Genomic DNA, 25499 nt, shown 5'->3' with positions numbered 1-25499 from the left:
TGGCTTGGATCTGGTGGGGAAGGGAGCCAATAGGACACAATCCTTTTGGCCTTGACTCGGTTGCCTTGGGGGAGACCAAACCGGTTCTGCTCTGGTAGTAAAAGTTGTTTTTCTGCCTGGGGGGTGAGAATGGGGGTGGGAATGGGAGGCACGGTATAGTCCAGCTCTGGTCCCAGTCTGAGGCAGCAGTGGTTAAATGATACACACCCACTGGGAAATGTCTTTGAGACACAGCTCTCTCCTTTTGGTTCTCTCTGGAGAGGGAAAGTGAGACCCCAAGAGTGCGTCAGCCTCCCAGGAGGAATCCCTTCATACCACATCTGTTCTGAGCAGCCTCCACCCTTAGAGGCAATAGGCCCAGACCTCAACTCTGCGGCTGCTGATCAGGGCTTGGGGGGCTGGACCACTAGTGCCATTTCTATCTTCCTTTGGTGGATATTCTCCACACACAAACTCCTCTTCTTCTTCTTCTTCTTCTTCTTCTTCTTCTTCTTCTTCTTCTTCTTCTTCTTCTTCTTCTTCTCCTTCTCCTTCTCCTTCTCCTTCTCCTTCTCCTTCTCCTCCTCCTCCTCCTCCTCCTCCTCCTCCTCCTTTCTTCTTCTTCTTCTTCTTCTTTTTTGTTTTTTTTTTGTTTTGTTTTAAGGGATGCTCAATTTAGCCAAAGAAAAGAAATGTGTGTGAATTTGGCAGTAAATAGTTGAAGCCGCAACAGTGACTCAGAGGCAGATCCAAGGAATCAGAAAAGCAGGTGATACTTTAATCTGTTCACTCAACAGAAGCCTTGCCCCGTTTGGGCCTTGGATATTGCAGCCCGAGAACCACACGGAAGTTTGTAAGTCAGGGAGGTTTTTCCGCTGTGAGTCCCCAGAGTTTCAGGGCGTGCTATCTCCCCAACCCTCCCGAATGCCACTCCTGACAAATCACAAGTGGCAGGGAAAGGTCAGCACAGCACTGTGGATAAGGTGCTGCCTGTATGCATATGAGGAGTGGACGTGTGTGTGTGTGTGTGTGTGGTGAGTGCGTGTGTAACTTGTGTCACTGTGCATGTGTGTTTGGAAGACTTGTGATTCTGTACTTGTGAGTCAGAATGAGCAGCGAGCCTGAGCTCATGTGAGCTAGTGTGGGAGCTGAGAATGTGGGTAGGTGTCGGAGTGGTGTGTGTGCGTGTGCGTGTGTACGTGTGGGTCTATGTGACTGTGGCGCTCCCGGTGAAGGGGGGAAGGAGGAATGGCTGCTTGCTCACTGTTGGCCGTGAGACACCCCCCGAACCTCGGGAGGTTCATGAGGGACACACATGCTGCAGAGTTCATGGGCTGTCCTTGTCCCTGGTTCCTTGTGTAGCAAACCCCAGGGCTGTTCCTGCTTCCAGCCGGAGCCAGGGTTGATTTACTAGGTGCTTTAGCAGACCCAGGGCCCGTCTGTCTGGCTCCTGCTCTCATACAGCTCGTGAAATTCTTTTCCCATTTCCTTGTGCCCTGAGACACACTCCTCTGTAGACCATCTCCATCTGTAGGTCCCCGCCTGGTTTGCAGGGGGGTGGGGGTAGATGACGTTGTCACCTTCCAGAAAGCTGTCTATGCACGTTTCTGTATAAATGGATGGCATACAAGAACCTGGTAAAGGGGTGAACCTAGCCTGTCTCTTAGTCAGTGAGAGGGAGCTGTTTCCAGAAAACTATAATCAGAGCTCTAGTCAATTCAAAGGAGCAAGGATACAGGTCTTTTTCCTTCAGAGAGAGAAAGAATAGTGGCCATCCCCCACCGTGAACTGAGACTCGGGAGGCCAGACTCCAGACTGTGCTATCTATTGCCCTAAAAACTCAGGAAAGCCATTCCCCACCCCTGGGCCTCTGTGGAGGAATAAAGATCATCTACGGTGCAGAGTCTCTAAATTCCCTTCTTTGGCCAAGTTGTTAGCACAGAGCATTGTAACGATCTGTCCACTGGTCTGTCTCCCCAGCTTGAGTGTTGCCGTAGACTGAGGTTTGATTCCCCTCCCTCACCCCACACAATTCATATGTTAGAGCTCTAACTCCCAGTGTGATGGTATTTGCAGGTGGGGCCTTTGGGAGAGAATTAGGTTTAAATGAGGTTCTGAGGGCTGAAGCCCCATGATGGGACTAGTGTCCTTCTTAAAGGAAGGAGGACCAGGGCTCAAGCTCTCTCTGCCCCATGAGGACACAGTGAGAAGGCAGCCATCTGCAAATCAGGGAGTGGGCTCCCACCAGGACCCGAATCTGATACCACCCTCGTGGTGGACCCCCCCCCCCCCCCCAGCCTCGGAAACTGTGAGAACATACACCTGTTGTTTAAACCACCCAGCCTGGGATGTTCTTTTATAGCAACCTGAGCTGAGTCATACAAACGTGGGGTTTCTCCTGAATCTCCAGGGCCTGCCCGAGGTCCTGGCATATATAAAGGATGACGGTGACAGTGGTGGTAATTGACAGTCACTGAGCATTCATTGTGCACCTGATTGTGCACACGTGACTGCTCCACGTGGGCCGTCATTTGTAATCAGCACAACAACCAATGGCGTGAATGTCATACTGATCCCCATCTTTTTAGAGAGGCCATGTCACTTGCTCAGGGCACACAGCTGGTAGAGGACAGACCCCAAGCAGTCTGATTCCAGAGCCACTCTCCCCCCCCAACCCATTTAGGGGCAAACAAAATGGTCTTCCTCAGGAAGCCCGTCAAGGTGCTCAATAAGGAAGGATTAATTATTGCTGGGGTGAAATAAACTGTTTCCTGCAAATAAATGTCCTCCTTTCCTTCACCTATCAAGTCCTTTTTTAGGGCTCAGTTTCTCTGACACCACACTGTCCTGTGGATACTTTTTTGGAGGAACAATTTTTGGTGCCTTTTCCTCATTCTTGCCTTAGTGGTTGTGGGCTTACTTCCTGTCTGCTGTTGTGGGCTCCTCCACGATGAGCCTGTGTCTTGCTTGCTTCTGTGTTTCCAGGCATGTGGTTAGGAGCTTGGGCACCGGTAGGTTGACTGAATAACGAAAGGTCAAGGATTATTTCTAAAAATGTTCCCAAAGTGACCATAAATCACTATGTATAAAATCACCAGCCTGGGGCACCTGGGCATCTCAGTCGATTAAGCGTCTGCCTTTGGCTCAGCTCATGATCCCAGGGTCCTGGGTTTGAGCCCTGCTTTGGGCTCCCTGCTCAGTGGGGAGCCTTCTCCCTCTTCCTCTGCCTGCCACTCCCCCTGCTTGTGCTCGCTCTCTCTCTCAAATAAATAAATAAAATCTTAAAAAAAAAACCAGAACTATTGGCCTACAGAACATATATTCAGAAGAAAATGTGTGTGTGAATAGGATTATGGGGAAAACACTTTTTCCTAAAGTGACTCACTCTTCCTTCAATTTTGACTTTTAAAAATGATGCACAACTTAATAAGTCATTATTAAAGACTTCACTCAATGAGGTATAATTACTCTGGTGAATTTTGACCAATATACACACCTGTAAAACCATCACCCCAAACAAGATAGAAACATTTCCATCACACTAAAAAGTTACCTTGTGTCACCTTCTAGTCAATTCTTCCTGCCACTTGCCTCTTGCCTTCTACAACTGTTCTGATTTTTATCACTATAGTTTATTTTGTCTGTTCTAGAATGTCATCTAAATAGAATCACATAGTGACTACTCTTCTGTGTCTGGCTCCTTTTGGTAAACCTAATGTCTCTGAGATTCAGCCCCGTCATTGTCTATAGTTTGTTTTTGTTTTTGTTTTTTTAATTACTGAGTAGCATTCCAGCTGTGTGGATATGTTATTTACTGTCAATCTGTATCTGGGTTGATGTACAAGTGTACAAATAATTTTGCAGACATATGCTCTAGTTTTTCTTGGATAAATACCTAGGAGTGGAATAGCTGTGTCAGGCAATTGTCTTTCATCCCCAGAGGTCCTTTGTCATCATTAGAAAAAAAGTTGTTTCACCAGAAATGTGGCTGCTGACATGGCATGTCATCATTCTAGAGTCTGGGGGTTTCCTGGAGCACAAATGCTTTGTGTTCCTCAACTGGGGAAATGGACTGGGTCTATCCCAACACACTAGTCAGTAGGTTTAGGGCTCAGAGTAGATCTAGAAAAAAGAGAACAAAGAAAGAGCATGAGCACACAGAACTGGATGAAGCTTCTCAGCGCATTTAGGATTTGAGCAGAACAACAGCAGATGCTGACATCACTTGGTCAGTGCTGTCCTTTGGAGGAGTGGCTTGGACAGGAGGCCACAGCAGGAAGTCGGATGGTAATTCCTGTCTTGGCTGAGCCACGTCCTAGCTGTGTGACCTTACATGAAGTTGTGCAACTGTCCTTGCATCCCAGTTTCTAGCTTATGAAGTGGAGGTGGAAGCCTTGTGAAATGAAGACCCATATTCTTTGCACCCTGCACAGGGATGCTGGGAGGATGAGCTAGGATAAAATCTGCCCGAGTCTGACCTTGATAAACCGTAAAGTGCTGTGCAATGTGAGATAGCACCACGTGGAGAGAGGCGGGAACACACACAGAGATTGTTTTGTGCTCTGATGATGGCACTTATTGCCATGAGGACTCAGCTGCCCCTCTTTCAGGGGACTTCAGGCAAGATCAGACACATAGTGACAATAACTCTTTGTGAGCTGCCAGCTGGACCCGGATGTCCCTCCCTGAGGCATTCGTCTCTGCAAGGGGGGGGGGGGCGGGAGTTGGGTAGAGACTGTCAGGCTCTTTATTCCTTTACACCTGCAAGAAAACCATTCCCCAAATCACAGCCACCTCCACACCCTCTGCCACACGATATGCAGTCAACTCTTTCACTGGTCTTTATCTCCCAACTCATTGCATGCCCACCATTGCAGATGACAAAGGCTGAATATTTTTTTGAAAATCTGTTTGGGGTAGTTCTAGCCAAAGACGTCGTGGATGAATCTTAAATGGAGAGGAAAGGCCTGTGCAGGCAGCATCATATTAATAGCTGTATTTATTGGGAACTTACCTCTAAGAGCTCGCAAGCACCGCCTATGTTGGGCACTATTAGCATCTTTGGTTTATAGACGAGGGAACTGAGGCACGGTTTATTTATTTGATTTGATTTGATTTTACTTATTTTTAAAGATTTATTTATTTATGTATTTATTTATTTACTTATTTCAAGAGGGAGTGGGACAGGGTTGGGGCAGAAGGAGAGAGACTCTTAAGCAGACTCTGCAATGAGCACAGAGACCGAGGTGAGGCCCGATCTCGCCTGAGATCACAACCTGAGCTGAAACCAAGAGTCTGCCAATCAGTGGACTGAGCCACCCAGACGACCCTGGGGCACAGTTTAAAGAGAGTAACACAGCACCACCACCACCACCACCACCACCACCACCACCACCACCACCCCCCCACCCCCCACCCCCACCCCCCGTGGCCCAGGGGTTGAGCGTCTGTCTTTGGCTCAGGGCATGACCCCAGAGTCCTGGGATCGAGTCCCCCTGCATGGAGCCTGCTTCTAAATAAATAGATAAATAGACAAATAAAGAACGCAGGCCCAGGAATCTTGGAACCTGAGGGCACTACCATGTTGTTTCCTTATCAGCAAAGTGACAGTGGGGACTATCTTCCTTGCATCTCTGACATCTTTCCCAGCCCTCGCATCCTGCGAGTCCGTGTCTGCCTCTGCGAGTCCGAGTCCTGCAGTGTCTCTGAAACTGTTTACTCCTCTGTAAAATGGGCAGAACCATCCCCACCCCCCATTGGTCTTCTCCGCAGAGCTGGGCGACAGCAGCCTGTGAGGGGCTGAGATGCTGAGTGTGTGTCTCTGTTGCCCACCCCCCGGGCTCCTGAGCTGCTGGGAAAGGGTGAGAGGCTGCGGCCGGGCCTGCCTTCCAGCTCCCCCATTCGCTGAGCTGTCACGCGGGGCTCGAGGCTCTCTCGCCTGCTGTAGTCGCTCGGGGACAGGCGCTGCTCCCGTGGGCTTGGCCACCGGGGGGCGCTGGTGTTCCTTCTGCTCGGCGGCCGGGACCCGGGGGCGGGGGGGCGGGGCGGTGATCCCTCCCCGCGGGCAAGGTCAGGCAAGGTCAGACACGCGGAGGCAGCGGGACTGGGGCAGGTCCGGTGAGCGGATCTGATGGTGGGTTAGAGGGGCCACCTGGAGTCCAAGGCCCTCCAGTCCTATGGGGCTTCAGGGTTATCCAAGGAAAGGTGCTCTTTTGTGGTTGCCCCCCCCACCCCCACCCTGGGTCTGCTGAACTTTGCAAAAGGAGATTGGACACCCAAGCAGATATTATCAAAGCTTGGTTAAGAAAAGTCAGATTCTACACCTGTGGCCCATTTCCTAAGGAAAAAAAAAAAAAGAACCACATTTGAAAAGAAGCCTGCCGCTAAATAATCCAAATAATCCGGTAGGAAATTCTAGATAAGGTGAGTTCTCTAGAATTTTAGGCAGGAGGCACTTTCTTATGCAAGCCTTGCAGATAAGCTTTGATATGTTTTTTGCTCTCTGAAAGAGGAGTGCAGAAACTCGTTGCAAATATATTTTGCATCTAAGAAGACAAGGCCTACGAGTGGAGCTTGCCAAGTTTCACCCTAAAAAAGAGTAGTCCGTGGGAATTTCGTTATTCTCATGTGAAACAGCCCCGTGAGTGAGTCTGGGTAATTATACCCATTTCACGGACTGTGTAGAAAGTATGAATTGAATGGAAGTGTGAAAGCAAAGGACATGGCCCAGGACTGTCTGCATTCTGATCCCTCCAGAATACTCTCCTAGGCTTCTTACCTACCAGACACTGATCTAGCATGAGATCTGAATCTCCAAAGGACACCACAGTGGGGGGAATTCTGGAAGGTTGAGAGAGGCCCACTCCCCCGTTCCTGTACCACTTAGGGACCATACAGAATGACCTACCACCATCTGTGGAAGAAGGCAGTGTGAGCCCCCACCACTTGCACCAAGACCCACCCTTATCTGAGCTTCTTGAATTTGCTGGGAGCCCCCCATTCAAGCTGGGTTCTCTCTAGGGAGGCATTTTCTTCCAGTGTGACTCTCTAGATGGGTCCAGGGTGGTGGTACCACGGAGGGAGGGAGGGGTGCTGGCCAGGGATCTAGGTATCAGGCTTGCCAAGGACCCAGGAGCACTGGTGGCAGAGCTGAACTGGACCCCAGTCCTGATTTACCACTAGAAGGCTTCCATCTGCCCACCTGCTTCTCCATTGCATCTACCCCACACTGGTGCAATGAGTCAAGACCAGCTCAAGATGTTTGAGGAGCAAGGAGAGTGAGGGAAGAGATATTTGAAGGCATGACCTCTGCTGGAACAGTCAGCTTTGGTAGGTCTGAACCAAACTTTCCCTGGAAATGGAGCAGCACTCAAAAAGCAGAGCAGGGTATTATTACTGTCTAGACTGGCCTGACCAGTATAAGAAAGATCATCCTCACTTCTCAGATGCTTTAGGGGTCAAATGTTCCTCTTCTAGACTTAAAAAACCTGGATCCAAGGACATCTGTCAAATAGCCACAGAAATTACATGCAAAATGGTATGTCATGCATGCAGGGCTATTGCTTTAGAGAAAATCTATACTTTTCATCAGATTCACAAAAAAGAAAACAGTCACAGTTCCTGCATGACAGGTCTCTGAGTAAAAGAGAGAAATAACCTTGGGGTTGTGTAAAGAATCACTTTGACCATTGTTCTTATGGAAAAATAGTTCTTTTTAGAAAAATAAGCTTCATGGCAAGATAATGTAGAAATATTTGAGATTTGACAACTGATTAAAGAAGCAACATGCTTTTTTGCTTAAAAAGCCCACTTTAGGGGCACCTGGGTGGCACAGTTGTTTAGGCAACTGACTCTTGATTTCAGCTCAGGTGGTGATCTCAGGGTCATGGCATCAATCCCTGCGTGGGGCTCTGCACTCAGCATGGAGTCTGCTTGGGATTCTCTCTCCCTCTTCTGCCCCTCCCGCTCACATGCTCACACTCTGTCTCACTCTCTCAGATAAATTAATTAATTAAAAAAATTAAAAAATATAAAAAAACCCACTTTACGGAGGTATGATTGATGTGCGAAACCTTGACCATATGGAATGTAGACCATGTGATGAGTTTGGGGATCAGTGTACACCTGTGTCTTTATTATTTTTTGTGATATGAACTTTCAACCTAAGATGTAGCCTCTTAGCAAATTTTAAAGAATATAAAGTGTGTTCTTAACTATAGGCACTGTGTTGTATAGTAGGGCCCTAGGAAGTCTTCATCTTGTATATTTGAAACTCTGTACTGTTTGGCCAACACTTCCCTGTCCCCTGGCAACCACCATTCTAATTTTAGCTTCTATGGGTTTGACTATTTTAGATTCCTCATATAAGTGGTATCACATAGTATTTGTCCTTCTGTGACTGGCTTATTTCATTTAGCATGATGCCTTCCAGGTTCACTGATGTCATCACAATGGTAGGATTTCCTCCTTTTTAATGGCTGTCTTACCTACCAGACTCTGATCTAGCATGAGATCTGAAGTATTTCATTGCTTATATGCCACATTTTCTTTATCCATTCACCCATCAGGGGACACTTATGTTGCTTCCATATCTTGGTTACTGTGAATATTGCTGCAATGAACATGCAATATCTCTTCAATATCCTGATTTCAGTCCTTGGGATATAGACCCAGAAGTGGGTCATATGATTGTTCTAATTTTAATTTTTTGAGGAATTTTTTACTACTTTCCACAGTGGCTGCATCAATTTTCATTCCCACCAACAGTGTGCAAGCCTTCCCTTTTCTGCATATACCCGCCAGTACTTTTTTTTTTTTTATGTTAACCATCCAGATAGCCTTTAGATTATCTGTCTCCATTACATATCTCAGAGGCCAGAGAAAGCCATTCCCAGCGAATATGAGGATTCAGGGTTGGGAATTGAGATCAGGTTTGATAGGAATGACATTTCCCCCCTCAGGCACTGGGCTGGGCTGGGCCAAGAATGACCTTACTGACTCTCATGAAAACAATTGTGTCCCTACCAGGCATTTCATCCTGGTAAAGGAGTGAAGCCTCAAGACCCAGGGGTCATCAGACCAACAACCACTTGGTTATGGCCAAGGATATAAACAGGGTCAGCTCACACACTAATGGGCTTACTTTGAGAAGCAGAGCAGCCCTGTGACTCAGAATCTATATGCACAAGTTCAATTTCCATTTGCACATATAGGCATGTGTTACAATGTCTCTGCGAGTGTAAATAAGTGTAGTAAATGCATGTGTGTTTATGAGCATGTGGACAAAAGCATGCCCACGTGCCCACACCTGCAGTGTCACATGCCAAATGGCATGTAGAGAACATTTTGGTAATTGTAGCAGCCCAGTGTCCAATGGACTACGTGCTCCTCACCAGCTTGTATGTAGGAAATCGGTTGTAAGTCCAGTATTTCAGAGCCTCATATTGGATCCCTGGTTGGTTTCCTAAAGTGGGCACCTGGCAGCTGACCAAGATGATGGCCAGCTTTACCTGGCAGGAAGGAGAGAAATACCATGAGAGCTACCTAAGGGCTCAGAGCCCTTGTGCAATGGGGCAAAGTCAGAGAGCCACAGATAGTCTGGGCTGTAAGTGGTTTCCTCTATCCCCTCCCAGAGCCCGAATCTCCTCCATGGAGTCCCTTACAAAGTCCACCACACAGCAGAGAGTAAGTGGGGTCTCACTTTTTCTTAGGCAACCAACTTCTGTGGTTTGCAACGTGCAGTATTGACCCACTACCGTGTGTACGTACCTTCAACTCTCATGCCGGGAGTGGGGATAATTGGTGCCCTTTGTTTGGTCCTGTTGTATCACCATTTACTCCACTTCGGTGTCTGCTTTTCTTTCTGTTTGGTGGTTTCCACTCCTCTTCTCATTGCCTTTGCTTCATTTACTGCCTATGCCTGATTCTCTTTGACCCTTCTATTGAAGAGTCCTCTGAAAGGGCAGCAGGCTGATTGCCAGTTCAAGTAAGTGAGAGTTTAGGGAGCAGAGGGATACTTCCTAGGCTCATTCTTCTAGTAGTATCTTTTCCTTGGTGGTGGTGGGGGGAGGGGTTAGCTCTTTCTCTCTCTCTGACCCGCAGGTGGAGTAAAGAGGTGTGTTTCCTCACACTCAGGGGTGATACAATGGAGGGTCATGCAAATATGCTTTTAAGAGAGGTAATTTCAAATGTTCCTGTGATGTGTGCTCTCCCATCTTGATACAGCTAGGTTGGCCTGTCCTCATCAAATTACTGAAGTCAGTGTGGGAAAGGCCTCCATCTCCAAATTGTATCAACTTGAAAGATGCCATTCCTGGAAGCAATCTCTTTCTGTTCCTTCTTATAAAACAGTTTCTAGGGTGCCTGGGTGGCTCAGTTGGTTAAGCATCCAACTCTTGATTTCTCCTTGAGTCATGATCTCAGGGTCATGAGATCAAGCCCTGCATCAAGCTCCACACTCAGTGGAGAATCTGCTTAAGATTCTCTCCCACTCCCTCTACCCCTCCCTGCCATTCTCCCTCTCTTTCTCTCTCTCAAATAAATAAATATGTCTTTAAAAAAACAGTTTCTTGTACAGGGATAGATGAGGAACACTGCTTCAGAGACCTCCACACAGAAGGAGATACACCTGCAACTTTACATCTTCTACTGAAGAGTGGACTTCACAATCCATGATGGATTTTCTTTCTTCCTGGAATCTCTATACTCTTTGGCCCCCATTAACTCTGAAGGTGATAGTCAAGATATTTAAGAATCTAGAGAAATGTATGATAAGGGGGTTTGTTATTAATTCTGAAAACCAATTCTTTAAATCCAGTGTCTTATTGTTTAATGAATAAGGGGGGGAGACCTGGGTAGCTCAGTGGTTGAGCGTCTGCCTTTGGCTCAGGTCATGATCCCAGGGTCCTCGGATGGAGCCCCACATCGGGCTCCCTGCATGGAGTCTGTTTCTCCCTCTGCTTGTGTCTCTGCCTCTCTCTCTATGTCTCTATGAATAAATAAATAAAATCTTTAAAAAAAAAGAACAAGGGGGAGAAGAAGTGATCTGGGACCTTGTTATATACTTGAGAATGATGGGTTTCCATTAATTTTTTTATATATGCAGAAAAAGCTTTATTGTAAGGAACTGGCACACATAGTTATGGAGGCTGACAAATCCCAGAATCTGTAGGAAAATCAGCAAGCTGGTGACCCAGGAGAGCTGAGGGTCTAGTTCCAGTCTGAGTCTAAAGACCCAAAAACCAACAGAACTGATATTTTAGTTCTAGTTCAAAGGCTAGTATGATCTTTACAGATGTAAAAATAAGCTTCAAATATACTCTTTGTGATAGATAATTTGTGCAGCAAACCAGTTTTGTAGTTGCTGTTTTATAGTTCCAGGTTGAAAGTTTGTTCAGAGAGAGACAGAGGAATTTATAAATGTATTTTCCCCCTCACGTCCTAAAGACATTGCATGGATTCTTTCACAAGGTTAACAAAAGTAACACTTATTTTATCTTATATCTCTTTAATTGCTGGTGAGGATGTCATTTTTCTCACCACTTGAGGATCTGTGACCTGTATTTTATCTACACACTTATATTTGCCTAAATTCTGTGTATATTTGGGTAGTAACCTTTTATCAGCTCTCACCTTCTCCTATTCAGATCCTTTCTCTTGATATTTTATGCATCCCCTTATATTTTATATTAATAGTATCACAGAATGTTGGTTCCTAGTGACTCAGCAAGTACTTATGAAGACATGTTAAGTTTGAACTGGCAGGGGTTTCAAAGCCTTCTAGGCTAGGAACCTAAACATTAGAAGATGAAGATGAAGCCCATGGGGTGCCTGTTCAGCTCAGTTGGTTAAACATTCAACTCTTGATTTTTGTTCAGGCCATGTCTCAGCATCATGAAATTGAACCCTTTGTTAAGCTCCACACTCAGTGTGGAGTCTGGTTGAGATTCTCTCTCTCCTTCTCCCTCTGCCCCTCTTCCCGTGTGCTCTGTGTGTGTGTGTGTGTGTGTGTGTCTCTGTCTCTGTCTCTCTCTCTCCCTCTCTCTAAAAATAAATGAAACTTAAAAAAAAAAGAAAATGGGGCTCAGAGTAGTTCAGTGACTTTTCTAAGGTAATAGCTGGCAAATAAAGAACATTGAGCTAGACTTCAATATGCAGTAAAGTTCTAGACACCACTTCAAGTTGCCTGAAACTCTAGATCAGGGTTTCTTAACCTTGGCATTAATTTTTGGGTCAAATTGGCTAGATAATTCTTGGTTGTAGGGGATTATGCATTGCAGAGTGTTTGGCAGCATCCTTTGCTTCTATCATCTAGACATCCAGTAACAAATGCCCCCACTTTGGTAACAATCAGAAATATCTCTAGACATTGCCAAGTGTTCCCTGAGGGATAAAATTGCCCCCAGTTGAGAACCACTGCTCTAGCAAGAACTGAACACTTCCTGGGATTTTGGGGGGAGTGAGTTTCCTCTGCAGAAGTTTATTTTTTATTTTTTTTTTAATTTTTTTTTATTTATTTATGATAGTCACAGAGAGAGAGAGAGAGAGGCAGAGACACAGGCAGAGGGAGAAGCAGGCTCTATGCACCGGGAGCCTGATGTGGGACTCGATCCTGGGTCTCCAGGATCGCGCCCTGGGCCAAAGGCAGGCGCCAAACCGCTGCGCCACCCAGGGATCCCCTCCTCTGCAGAAGTTTAGAGCTGGAGCCTGGCACTTCTCTCTGGCAGTTGGAGTTCATGGATAAACCCCCAAAATTGCCGCATTCGAACTATAAAGAGCTAAGAGTATGGATACTGAGAATCCCTATCCCATTGTGATGGCTCTGAGTCAGCCCTTATTCCAGAAGGCTCACAAAAAGACTGAGCTGGCAGGCAGGGAATGCCAAGGAGAAGGGGGGGTCAGCACATTTATTGCAGGAGAGGCTTCTGGCTGAGATGGAGGCATCATTCAGACCCCAGGACAATGACAGGTAGAGTACGAAGCCGGACTTCCTAAAAGGCATGTGAAGCCAGCCCTGGCGAGATCAGTACCATGGACAGCTCCCAGGACGTGCTCGTGTTCACATACCAGCTTGAAAGGAACAAAAGGAGTCCCTTCAAGCAGAGGTTCTGGATACTGTTTCCCGCCTCCATCAGGAATGGTCTGCTCTTCAACGATAATGTTCAATATATATGTTACTAAAGTGATGTTCACAACTATACTATGAGATTGCTACTACAATCCTAACATTACAGAAATTGGAAGCAGGTTTAGAGGTTTGCCTCTGTGTGTTGCGTAGCTAGAAAATTGCAGCCTTCTTAGTTGGGAGTGAGGATACTGGCTTCAAAGTCTGGTCTTTCCCTAGTGCCTCTTCCAGGCAAAGGAAAAAAGGGGGGAAAGGAAAATTAAAGTGATGTGCTGAAAACTTCATAGAGTTGTATAGCATCCTTTCCAACTTCCTCTGCCTTGGATCCCTCAGAAAAGCAGAGGAATCTATTGAGTGGGACCCTCCCTTGGTCCCTCTCACGTTGAGTATAAGAACATCCTCATGAACGCATGTAAGCCAGCCCTTCATGTCTTTATCACCATTTTAGATAAAAAAAAGTTTCAATTACCCATTCCAATTCTCTATTAAACCATTCCTGTATGATATGTAACATGTCCATTTGATGTACTATCTCTTTGCCCATTATTGGGCACTATTGGCTGTCAAATGTGTTCCTTGATCTGAGGAAATGTAACTTAGCAGTCCAAATTGGTACTTTCTGTTCCAGTCCTTTTTTAGTACTCTGAGCATTTTCATCCACTACTGGGTATGCAAAGCTAAGTCTAGTGTTTACTCTTGTCAGGAACCCCCCCCCCCTTTTTTTTTTCAGGAATCTTTTGTAGTCTCTAGGGCTACCAGCATCAGTTGGACCTGCTAGCTATAAATGGAGCCTTCCTCCTGAGAAATCTACCCCAATAGGTGTCTGTAGTCTGTCTCTCTTGCTGATAGACAGTACTTTTGGCATTTGTGTATGGTAGGGTGCAAGAGAAATGTCAACAATCAGTCCATTGCTGCAGCTCCCTCAGGATGGCCAGCTCAACTGAGTGCATCAGCATATTGACTTGCCAGTTCCATTTGCCTTACAGTCCCAGAAGGGGATTCTTCTGATGGGTATTGACATATCTTACTTTAATGCACTTCTTAGATTCCCATAGAGATTTCCCTAAGTCTCTGCTCTATCCTGGCAATCTTTTTTCTGGTTTTCCACTGCCCATCTGCCTGACCACATGGACAGGCCATTAGCCACCATCCTAGAGTTGGTAAAAACCCAAACACGGGGGAAACAATATGGAATTTGGTCTGCTGAGCTGACATGTTTTTACTTTCTTCAGCCAGAGTGGTGGTCTTCCAAACATGACGCTGTTTGTTCAACTTGGAGCTGACATCTGTGAACCAAGCAATTCCTTGTTGGTAGATAAAGACATATTCATAGGGCATTGCCCATGTGATCATGGGATCCAGCAGCTCCTCAGGTACTTCCTTTAGGGGAAAAGAGGTTACCTGCTTGTGAAAATGATGAGTAAGTACTTTCTTGCATCTCCCAGCAGTAAGTACATTCCTACATAAACCTTTTCCACTTTATTATGGAACTTGTTTGGGCTCCGCCCTCCCCATTAAAGTGCTTCTCCAACATCACCTAAGACATTTACCATTATTTCAGGTTTTGCTTATTTTATGTCCTTCACAAGGGAAGTTTCAATTAAGCAAGCAAGTAATTGTCTCTCAAATGGCATACATTGTACCACAGTGTCTGAAGATTTTCTTGTCCAAAATCTCAGTGGCTGCTGGGTGGTACTCATATAGGCTTTTGCCATCAGCCCCAGTCTGTGGTCCATACAAGTCTACTATATGGAAAATTTTTGGTACCAGTACTCTAATTTCTAACATGAGTTATCATGAAGTGATAAATTCTTTTTGTCCACCAGGTATCCTTTATTGTTTCAAATTAACAACCCGTACCCTACCTTGGGCAATCTCATAGGTTCCCATTTAGCATGTTTAATCATGAAGGACAAATTTATATGCCTTCTGGTTTATAATACTAGGCAGGGGAAGCATTCCCCAGCGAGACATAATATTCATTCCCATAATATACTCAGGTAATAGAAAAAAGAAAAACCCTGCTTGTGTTTTCCTACCATCGTGCACTTTCTCTCTGCACTGGTCTGTACAGTTTGCCTTTTCCCTGTTATCTCAGGGATGTGCCAGTGGGTTTGGGGGATTTCACAGATATAAAATTCCTTCTAGATGACAGGAATAGCAGTACTCTTGTCAGTAATGAGCCATATCATTTGTGAGCGGAGAGAAATACTCATCATATGATAAAAGGCAGATTAAGGTGAGGAAAATATAAGCAAACTCAAGTCTTTCTCCAAAGACTGTTAAATCACACTTAAGACAATCACATCCCATAAAGTCTCTGTTTAAACATCCCAATTCTCTTTTTCCCAGGTTATATCAATGAAGAAGCTTTCTTCTTGATACAAAAAACTTTATGGGCAACATTCCATCAAATACTCATCATAACCACACTGTGATACAAAGATGAGATTCAGAGTTTCTAACTTTTCCTTTAGAATACATGCATTTTCCTAAACACATATATTAAAGCCCATAAAATATGAATCCAAAGTACATTATTAATAACATAGTATGTACCATACATATATTGATTTTTCTCCAGACACTTCATGAGAAAGCCCAAGCTGCCTTCTTAAAAGATTCCATTTTCATCTAAACTTTCACCCTAATCTCATCAGCCATTACATCCCCATATTTTTCCAATCTAATCTAATCTCACCACTAGGACTTCACTAACAGATTTGGAATCATTGTGCATTGGGTTCCTATGCCAAGAAGTCCCAGAAAAGTTTCTTCTCCACCCTTTGGCCATTTTACCCCCACATGTGTATATGGCTTTGGATCTCAAGTCAGGAGTTGGGCCAAGGGAACTGCCTTCCCCTTTGTCAGTCCTTATCTTAATTAGTTTGTGGGACCATTGCCCCAGGCTAGTCGAGATCAGACATCTCATTGTCATCTTTGCCTTCTAGCCTTTAAAACTAGAGAGAATAAAGCAGGTTTATCTAGGGCCCTTTGATGTTGGGGCTCAAGTAGAGGTTCCCATTGATCCATTCAGCCTTCCAATATGCTGCATTAAGACTTTTGTTTTGATCCCATCAATGACCCCTTTATTCATCCCACTAAAAAATCTTTTATTGAGGTTGAGATTCACATAGCATACAACTATAGTATACAATCCAGTGGTGTTTTATTTAGTCACAAAACTGTGAAACTGCCAGCTCTCTCTAGTTTGAAATTTCATCTCCCCATAAAAACATCAGTTACCCATTAGGTAATCACTCTTCATCCCTCTATTCCTCCATCCCCTAGTAAATTCTAATCTACTCTCTATCTCTATGGGTTTACTGATTCTGAATACATCATACAAAAGGAATCATAAAATAAATGAACTTTTGTGTCTGGTCTCTTCTACCTAGCATAATGTTTTTGAGATTCATCCAAGTTATAGCACGTATCAGTACTTCATTTCCTTATGGCTGAATAATATTCCACTGAATATATAGAACCATCATTTCTTTATCCATTCATCCATTGATGGACATTTAGGTTGCTTCCACTTTTTGGCCCTTATGGATAATGCCGCCATAAACACATATATACAAGTTGCTGTGTGAATATACTTTCTCTTTTTGGTATACGTGTAGGAATGGATTGTCTGGTAATTCTCTGTTTAAGCTTTTGAGGAAACAACTAAACTTTTTTCATTGTGGCTGCACCATTTTACATGCCCACCAGAAATGTTATCCATTTCTTAATGACTCTAAAGATTTCCATCCTGCTGGGATGATTCCCTTAGCTCTCTCTTTTGTCTTCCCCATTTTCTTGTCAATCTAATTTCCTTAGCCATCTGTCATTTCACCATAACTTTTCCCTTTGGTAGCACCCCTGATGCTCATAGTTGTAGTTTGAATCAGTCAAAGTCCATACATGGCCTGGCATCAGAATCTGCCCCAAACTCTTTTTTATTTTCATTTTAGTTATAGCAATAGCCAAGGGATTGTATGTTAGCTTGTATCTTATTTTGCATTTCCTTATGTATCTATTGAGCTATCTGCATGGGAGTTGGATCTGTTGTTTCTAAACTACACTGTTAATTTTTATCTCTAGTAACTGACAGCAGTGCAGCTGTAATTGCATACCATACGTGACCCACTGGCCATTCAGAAAGCAAAGGTTCATCAAATCTAGCTCCTGCGCTAAATATAAGCCCAGATGAAGGGGAAGTGGACGTTATGGACTCTGGGGAAGCCTGGGTCTCAGGGTGCACACTGGCTTTGGGGCTGACCCTAGGGTAGAAAGGTGGATGGAAGTAGAGATTTCCAATATGCAAGGAAAGGCAGAACAGGGAGGGACTCCAGGTTCAGGAAGAGCTTTTAGACTGGAATTCCTGTTCTCTACAAGGCTCCCTCCTGCCCAGATCAAAGAAGAGGGACAAGTGCGCCATCATTATGCAACCACCAAACAGCCTCTGAGGGCTAGAGCAGTCCTAGGAGAGCAGGGAAATGGAAACCACGAGAGAGCCACCATGAAACTCAGACTCAATGCTCAATCTTTCCGATCAAGTCTACTTCCACAACCCCCAGGGAGCTTCTGCCCTGAGCCAAGAGGCTCAAGCATGGACCAGGGGAACCAGGTTTCTCAGGCCACTTTCCCAGCTGGGCCACGCTTGGCCTTGGGCTGAGGTTTTTCCATCAAGTTAGGTGGAAATGCATCCTCTGTTTCCCATGCATAGGAAACTTTCTAGAAGCAGTGTTTGCATGCACTTAGTCAAAATCTAATGGCATCCTTTGAAGAGGATGCGCTCTTTTCCCATGAGCAAATGTTTTTACTGTTTCCTAATATATGTATTTCTTCTAACCGCTGAGTGCTGTCTTCTACCAAGCTCTGTTCAGGATATAAGTTTATGGTAGCCCAGACTGTGGGCTCAGAGAACAAAAGAGGTAAACTTTGGCTCTTCCTGAGGGCCTGCCTTGGCTTCTCTGAGGTAACCAGGGGTGCAGAGAGAAAGCAACAGACGTGGTGCACATCTACACATGTCTGGGATACTTCAATGCACCTGCTCTGAGGCACGACTCATTTAATTTTTTTTCTTATCTAAGAACAAGTGAAAATACTCTATAACCTTCAGAAGCTTCTATGAGAGGCTAAGACTCCATCCAAAGGTACAGATAAACCAGACTTTGTGCTGTTCCCTCACCAACAGCAGACACCACTGGACATCCCCCTTCAGCTTTCATGATGGGTAAGGAACAAGTAGATTTCCATTTCATAGAACTTGGTGGATTTGGGGGTGACTGGGCCTACTTTCTCAATGGCAGGAGGAACAGCAAGCAACTGCCCCCCAAGAGCCCTGGCCATCACGTTGGAGGCCTGCCACCTGCAGCGGATCCCTTCCTTCACCTTCCAGCACTCTTAGCACAGGGGGGACCAGAACCACCCGCTCTGCTGTGGGAGGTGGGGAGCAGACAGGGAGGCAGCTGTGACAACTCCTCCCCACCTGGCCAACAGACAGGTGTCTCTTACTCAGTGGCCCATTTAAGGTTCCAGAATGCCCTTTCCTCTCCCGGCCCTAAAGAGGGCTCTGATACCCAGTGTGAGGGCCACAGGATGTGACTATGTGGGGGATGGCCTGGGCCAACTGGGATGGACTCCCCAGGCCTGGGGTGGGGGCTGAGGGGGGGTGAGGCAAGACTCTGTACTCCTCTTCCTCTCCCTGACAAGAGGGAAAGAGTTAGGAGAGCAGGAGAAGATCTTCTTAGCAAAACCGAGTCAGGAGCAGGTGACATTTACAGCTTGACAAGGAATCTCAACAAACCCACCAGGAGTGCAGGTTATTCCCCAGCACAGCTGGCGGGGGGGACTCAGCTCAGAGCTGGGAACACATACTGCACTTCTGCTGGCCCATCTCTCCCTGCCGTCCCCGTCCCCAGAAGGGATCATGTCCTCTGCTGCCATGTCCTCTGCTGCCACGGGAAGGAAGCGCTGGGTGAGCACTGAGCGGGTGGGTTTCAGGCGGACCCACCCGGGTCCTAGGATCGGGCCAGGTGCTGTGTACCTATCTGCCACGTCTGTGGCTTGACTCTGAGCTTGACAGTGAGCAACGAGGTCTCCCGCTGAGTGTGTACCTTGAGGAAAGGGAGCCCCCAGCCAAGCAGAGGAGTCACATTGGCTGGCTTGATGGCAAGACCGCAGGTCCAAAGCATCGGTCACCACCCACTGGTGAGAACGTTCCCCCTTGCAGCCATACAGAGTGGGGGGGGGGGGGGCTAGTGAGGCAGAGAATGAGGAAATGGTTTTGGTGGCAAAGCCACCTGCTGGTGAATGACAAGGACACTGTAAGTGCGGGGCTCCTTCTTGCAAAGTGCACGGGGTCGGGTTTGAGCACAAAGACAGTGCCTGCAGGAGTGTTTTCAGGCTGGGCTAGCCCCCTCCGGTAAGTGTCCCTGTCCTCGGTGACATGGTGCAGGATCTTGTCCCCGGTGCAGTTGTCCTCCGGGGTGGGGGCGTCCTCTGTGATCCTCCTGTGCTGATCTGTGTGGGATTTACAAACAGGATAGGTGATGGGTATTTGTTATAGCTTGGTTTAACTTTGAACTTGACAGTGAGGTCTCCCCACTGAACGCAATACCTTGAGGAAGGGAAGCATCCTTCCGCGGAGGCTCTCCGCTTTGGCCAGCTTGATGGCATTATCGCAGGTCACAAGGATCCACCAGCCACCAGTGGTGAAAACGTCCCACTTGCAGCCGCACAGAGCACCTTGGGGAGAACGGGGACAGTGAAGAAAAGTTTGAGTCACATGAGTGGTAAGAGAGGAAAGAGGAGGGGGATAGAATGTCAGTCTGTGAAAAGGAGTGGCACGCTCAAGAAACACAGCCTCACACACACGTGCACACACTCCTCCATGGTGTATCTCCTTGAGGGTATCTGAAGGACACTGTGGTGCCATCTCTGAAGCGTTTGCAGGTGGGGTTTGTCTTTTAAGTCCAAGAAAAACACGTGCCTACGCGTCCAGCTTGGGGCTCAAGCTGGGGAAGGGAGGCGAGGTGTCGAGGCCTGCCTGCCTTCCAAGCCCACTTGGTGACAGCAGGCAGGCCCTCGTCAGTATGCAGAGTGCCCCCTGTGGGGCTGAGCTGCCTGCCCCATTATGGTCTTTGTACACTCGCTTGGAATCCTATAAATCTCCTCCAGGTTTATTAGCAGTGCATTAGCCATAGCTGTGTCCTGCTTCTCGTAGAGGGGATGGGGGGCTCCTGGGGGATCCCTGCTCAGAGCCATGGTGCATAAATGCTTTTCAGGCCTCCTCCTATGGACACCTCATTGCTTAGATCTTCTTTCTAAGATTTTGGCTAGCCTCTTGCTCCTCCCTGAGGACAGGGGCTTCTCCCACCAAGTGAGCTCTGATTAGGGTGAAATAAAGACAAGCCCTATGGGGGGGGGAGTACGACTTTCCAGGGAACCTAGCAATAGGTCAAATAGTGACAATTCTCTGGAGATGGGCCTTTGGGGGGCTCCAAAACCATCTGTCCTCTCCTGTGGCTGCTAGGCTGCTGGTTTTCCCCGACTTTGGTTGTGAGCCTGTGGACTTTCAAGCCACTGTGGAACCAGGGGGAGGATAGAATAGGGCAAATTAAAATGCCACCAAGTTCCCTGTACTGATACTCAGGCATTTTTCTTGCATAAATATCCCTTTGGCACGCCAGCTCGTTTTTTTATTGAAAGCCAGGCGTGCTGTATTAGGGGATGTGAAGGGAGGTAAACAGACTCTTGTGTGAGGACTTAACGTTAATCTGGCTAGGAGTAGAGCTGTTTTCAATGTTTGCTGTCACTCTAGGTTTCAGAGACTTCAAATGCCTCTGGGGTCCTTTTGGCGGTGTCTCCTTGTGACTTTGGGCTTCCATAAATACTCCTCCTCAGTTTGTGTCCGGTGGCTCTTCTCAGCAGCTGTTCACTCTTACACTGGATGCCTTGGGGTATGGTGTCATTACATTGTGGAGAGGGGACCGTTCTGTAATCTTCTGATTAAATCTCAGTCTTATAAGGGGCCTGTTTCTAGAGGCTGTGACCATCGCCTGTGTATGTCCAGTGGTATAGCTCCCCCCGCCACGCTTTGTGTCATAAAATTCAACACAAATTTATAAGGCTCCTAAGAAATCATGTTCGATCTGAAATGCTGTAGAGAAAACAAGCGAAATACTCTCCTTACTCTTGATGCACAACAAAGGTTGTCCACGTTGAAGAAATGGGTCGGATTATAGGGTATGTTCCCCCTGGGAATACTGTCATAGCCCTAGAAGAAAGACTTCCTGACTTTATAGAAATGAGAGAGCAACTTGGATATGGTCAACTTATGGAATTATTAGTACTATGGACGTAGAAATGCTAGTGATGGGCTCTGTGCTAAGGAGCATCCATGGCAGGTGGACACAAGGCTTGTAAAATCCGCTCTCGCCACCAAAAAAGTGAATACACCACATGGACCAGGGGTGTCCCCGACTCGTTCAAATGAAAGATCCCAATATTTCTATATTTTACTTTGTAGATAAGTTTCTCTTTCTCTGAATTGGTGCCCCCTGGTCCCCGCGCGAGGCGGGCGCCCTCTGCCGGCCGCTGGTGAGCAGCGCACGACGCTCCGCGCTCGCGGATCAGCGGTGGCCGCGCGCCCCCTCGCGACCGTGTCTGCGGGTGGGCTGGGGTGGGGTGGGGGGTGTCCCTGATCTGGGACGTGCCTTGGAGCCACGGCTTGGAAAGCAAGAAAACCTTCATGCCTTCGAGCTCTGAGTCATGCTGCAATGTCAGGACCGACTTCGAGTTTCATGAGAAAAAGAGATTCCCGGATCCGAAGGCACAGGCACCTGTTCCATTGGAACCATTTTTTTAAAAAAAGATTTTATTTATTTATTCATGAGAGACACAGAGAGAGGGAGAGAAGCAGACACACAGGCAGAGGAAGAAGCAGGCTCCATGCACGGAGCCCAATGTGGGACTCGATCCTGGGACCCCAGGATCACTCCCTAGGCCAAAGGCAGGCAGGCAGGCGCCAAACTGCTGAGCCACCCAGGGATCCCTGGAACCATCTTCAACCTGCGGGACCGACTACAGTGTTCCCTGCGCAAGACTCTTCTGGATAACTTACCCTTGAGCTTTGGTCACCATCAGGAACAGCTGGCGTGGAAAATCTTCAGGTTTGTACCTGTTTGCAACAGTCTAGAGGAGCTTCCGGAGCTCAGTAGCCATCTGAAGCAGAGGTAAGATAGCCAGTGTGTTTTGGAGCTTGTCAGAGGAGACATTGAAGTGTGCTTTTCTCTCATTTAACGAATCCCGAAGAAAAATCAGAAAATAAAGAGGAAAGTAGGACGCGTAACACTCTCATTGCTTGCTAAGCACAAGGAGGCATCTGCCCTTGCATTTCTGCATCAACTCTGAAATACCAGAAGCCCAAACCGTGCTTGTACATCTTCAGTTCCCACAAGGAAGTGTAGAGACAAAAACATGATCAGGTGAGTCTGCTGGTTGCTTTTCTCCCAATGATGATTCGAGAACCCAGGTATGGTCTGTTTTCTGGGTTTGCCATTGTCAACATGTGGCTTCAAATTTGGCCATGATGCTGGGACCTGTTCCACTTGTTGTAAAGGGTGAGAAAGCATGTCACCTCAGCTGGGGATGTTTTCTCCAGCCAGGCCTAAATAGGGCAAACATCACTTCTAGCCACATATACTTGGCCAAGGCTTAGTCACGGGGTCAAACATAACAGTAAAGATTAGGCTGTGCAATTGAGTCTAATGGGAAGAGGAGACAAGTTTGTTGAATAAGAGCACTATTTTTTGTTTGTTTGTTCTGTTTTTAGAGAGAGACAGAGAGAAAGAGAGAGAGCAGAGGAGGGGCAGAGGGAGAGGGAGAGGAAAAATCTTAAGCAGGCTCCATGCCCAGGACCGAGCTGAAATCAAGCATCAGACACTTAACCAACTCCAAGCCGGTTGGGGTCCCCCTCCATACCACACATTCGAAGAGCCCACATATGTCATCCAAAAATAAGAAAGGAAGGAATCGAACATCCTGAAACTGGTTTCAAGCCAATGCCATAACCATTATGTCTTTCTCAATAAAGAGATGTTAGTAAAACATTACATGACTTTGTCAAAGTCAAATTATAGGTGAAAAACCTGTATGTCTCTCTGGCGCATCCTTTCCAACTCCGACTTCAGGATGCAACCTCACCTATTATAGAGGAGTTACTTTATTTCCACCACCATACATTAATAATTGTATTTCTAATCAGCTCTCTAGTTCTTTACATTATTTCACTAATACTTATTACTAAATTAACTCACACAAGCACAATAGATGCACAAGAAGTGGAAACAGTATGAACTATCCTACCAGCTATTATTTTAATCTTAATTGTATTACCTTCACTACGAATTCTTTACATGATAGACGAAATTAATAACCCATCACCAACTGTAAAAATGATAGGCCACCAATGATATTGAAGCTACGAATATACTGACTATGAAGACCTAAACTTTGATTCCTACATAATTCCCACACAAGAACTAAAACCAGGAGAACTATGACTATTAGAAGTCGACAACTGAGTTGTTCTCCCAATAGAAATAACCATCTGAATACTTATCTCATCAGAAGACATACTGCACTCATGAGCTGTACCATCACTAGGCCTAAAAAGCGACGCAATCCCAGGACGACTAAACCAAACAACTCTAATGGCCATGTGACCAGGACTGTACTATGGCCAATGCTCCAAAATCTGTGGATCCAACCATAGCTTCATACCCATTGTTCTTGAAATAGTCCCACTTTCATACTTCGAAACCTGATCTGCCCTAATAGTATAATATAGACCAGACTTTCATACTTCGAAACCTGATCTGCCCTAATAGTATAATATAGACCAGTTTAAATCATTAAGAAGCTATAAAGCATTAACCTTTTAAGCTAAAGACTGAGAGTTTAAGTCTCTCCTTAATGAATGCCACAACTAGACACATCGACCTGATTTATTATGATTCTCTCTATAATCTTAACCCTATTCATTATATTCCAACTAAACATTTCAAAACACTTTTATCCAGAAAACCCAGGACCAAAAATAATAAAAACCAACTTACCCCTTGAGAAAATAAATGAATGAAAATTTATTCACTTCTTTCACTACCCCCTCAATAATAGGACCCCCTATCGTAATAATAATCATTATGTTTCCAAGTATCTTATTTCCCTCACCTAACCGCCTAATCAATAATTGTTTAATTTCCATTCAACAGGGACTAATTCAATTAACATCAAAACAAATACTAACTATTCATAACCAAAAAGGATGAACCTGAGCCCTCATACTGATCTCACTTATTCTATTTATCGGCTCAACTAACCTACTTGGATTACTACCACACTCATTTACACCTACAACACAACTATCCATAAACCTAGGAATAGCTATCCCCTATGAGCAGGAACAGTAATTACTGGTTTCCGGTACAAAACCAAAGTATTTCTACCACATTTCCTACCTCAGGGAACACCTCTTCCCCTTATCTCAATACTTGTAATCATCGAAACTATCGGTCTATTCATTCAACCTATAGCCCTAGCCGTACGATTAACAGCTAACGTTACTGCAGGCCACCTATTAGTTCACCTTACCAGAGGAGCTACCCTTGCCTTAATAAACATTAGCACCGCCACAGCTCTTATTACTTTTACTATTTTAATCCTACTCACCATTCTTGAATTCACTGTAGCCCTAATTCAAGCCTATGTATTTACCCTACTAGTGAGTCTATACTTACATGACAACACCTAATGACCCACCAAACCCATGCTTACCACATAGTTAACCCAAGCCCATGACCACTAACAGGAGCCCTCTCTGCTCTCCTTTTAACCTCTGGCCTTACTATAAGATTCCACTATAATGCAATAGCCCTACTCACACTAGGACTAACAGCTAACATACTGACTATGTACCAATGATGACGAGATGTCATCCGAGAAAGTACATTCCAAGGGCACCACACGCCTATTGTCCAAAAAGGATTACGTTACGGAATAATCCTATTTATTGTATCAGAAGTATTCTTCTTTGCAGGATTCTTCTGAGCCTTTTATCACTCCAGTCTAGCCCTAACTCCCGAACTCAGGGGTTGCTGGCCGCCTACAGGTATTACCCCCTTAATCCCCTAGAAGTCCCACTACTCAACACTTCAGTTCTTCCAGCCTCCGGAGTCTCTCTTACCTGAGCTCATCACAGCCTTATAGAAGGAAACCACAAACACATACTCCAAGCCTTATTCATTACAATCTCCCTGGGCATGTACTTTATACTTCTTCAAATCTCCGAATACTATGAGACATCCTTTACAGTTTCCGACGGAGTCTACGGCTCCACTTTATA

At 45.8% G+C, this 25499-nt stretch overlaps 1 long non-coding RNA gene across 1 annotated transcript in view; it reads left to right on the top strand.

Annotated features, from left to right (window-relative positions):
* The window catches only part of LOC111097886, a 64821-nt gene that overhangs the window by 15258 nt on the left and 24064 nt on the right, over positions 1 to 25499 (top strand). The gene's annotated exons all lie outside the window — the stretch shown is intronic.

Source organism: Canis lupus, chromosome 11, assembly GCF_011100685.1.
Source record: "Canis lupus familiaris isolate Mischka breed German Shepherd chromosome 11, alternate assembly UU_Cfam_GSD_1.0, whole genome shotgun sequence".
Taxonomy (NCBI): Eukaryota; Metazoa; Chordata; class Mammalia; order Carnivora; family Canidae; genus Canis; species Canis lupus.
The sequence above is the reverse complement of the archived record's forward strand: the minus strand, read 5'-3'. Positions and strand labels throughout refer to the sequence as shown.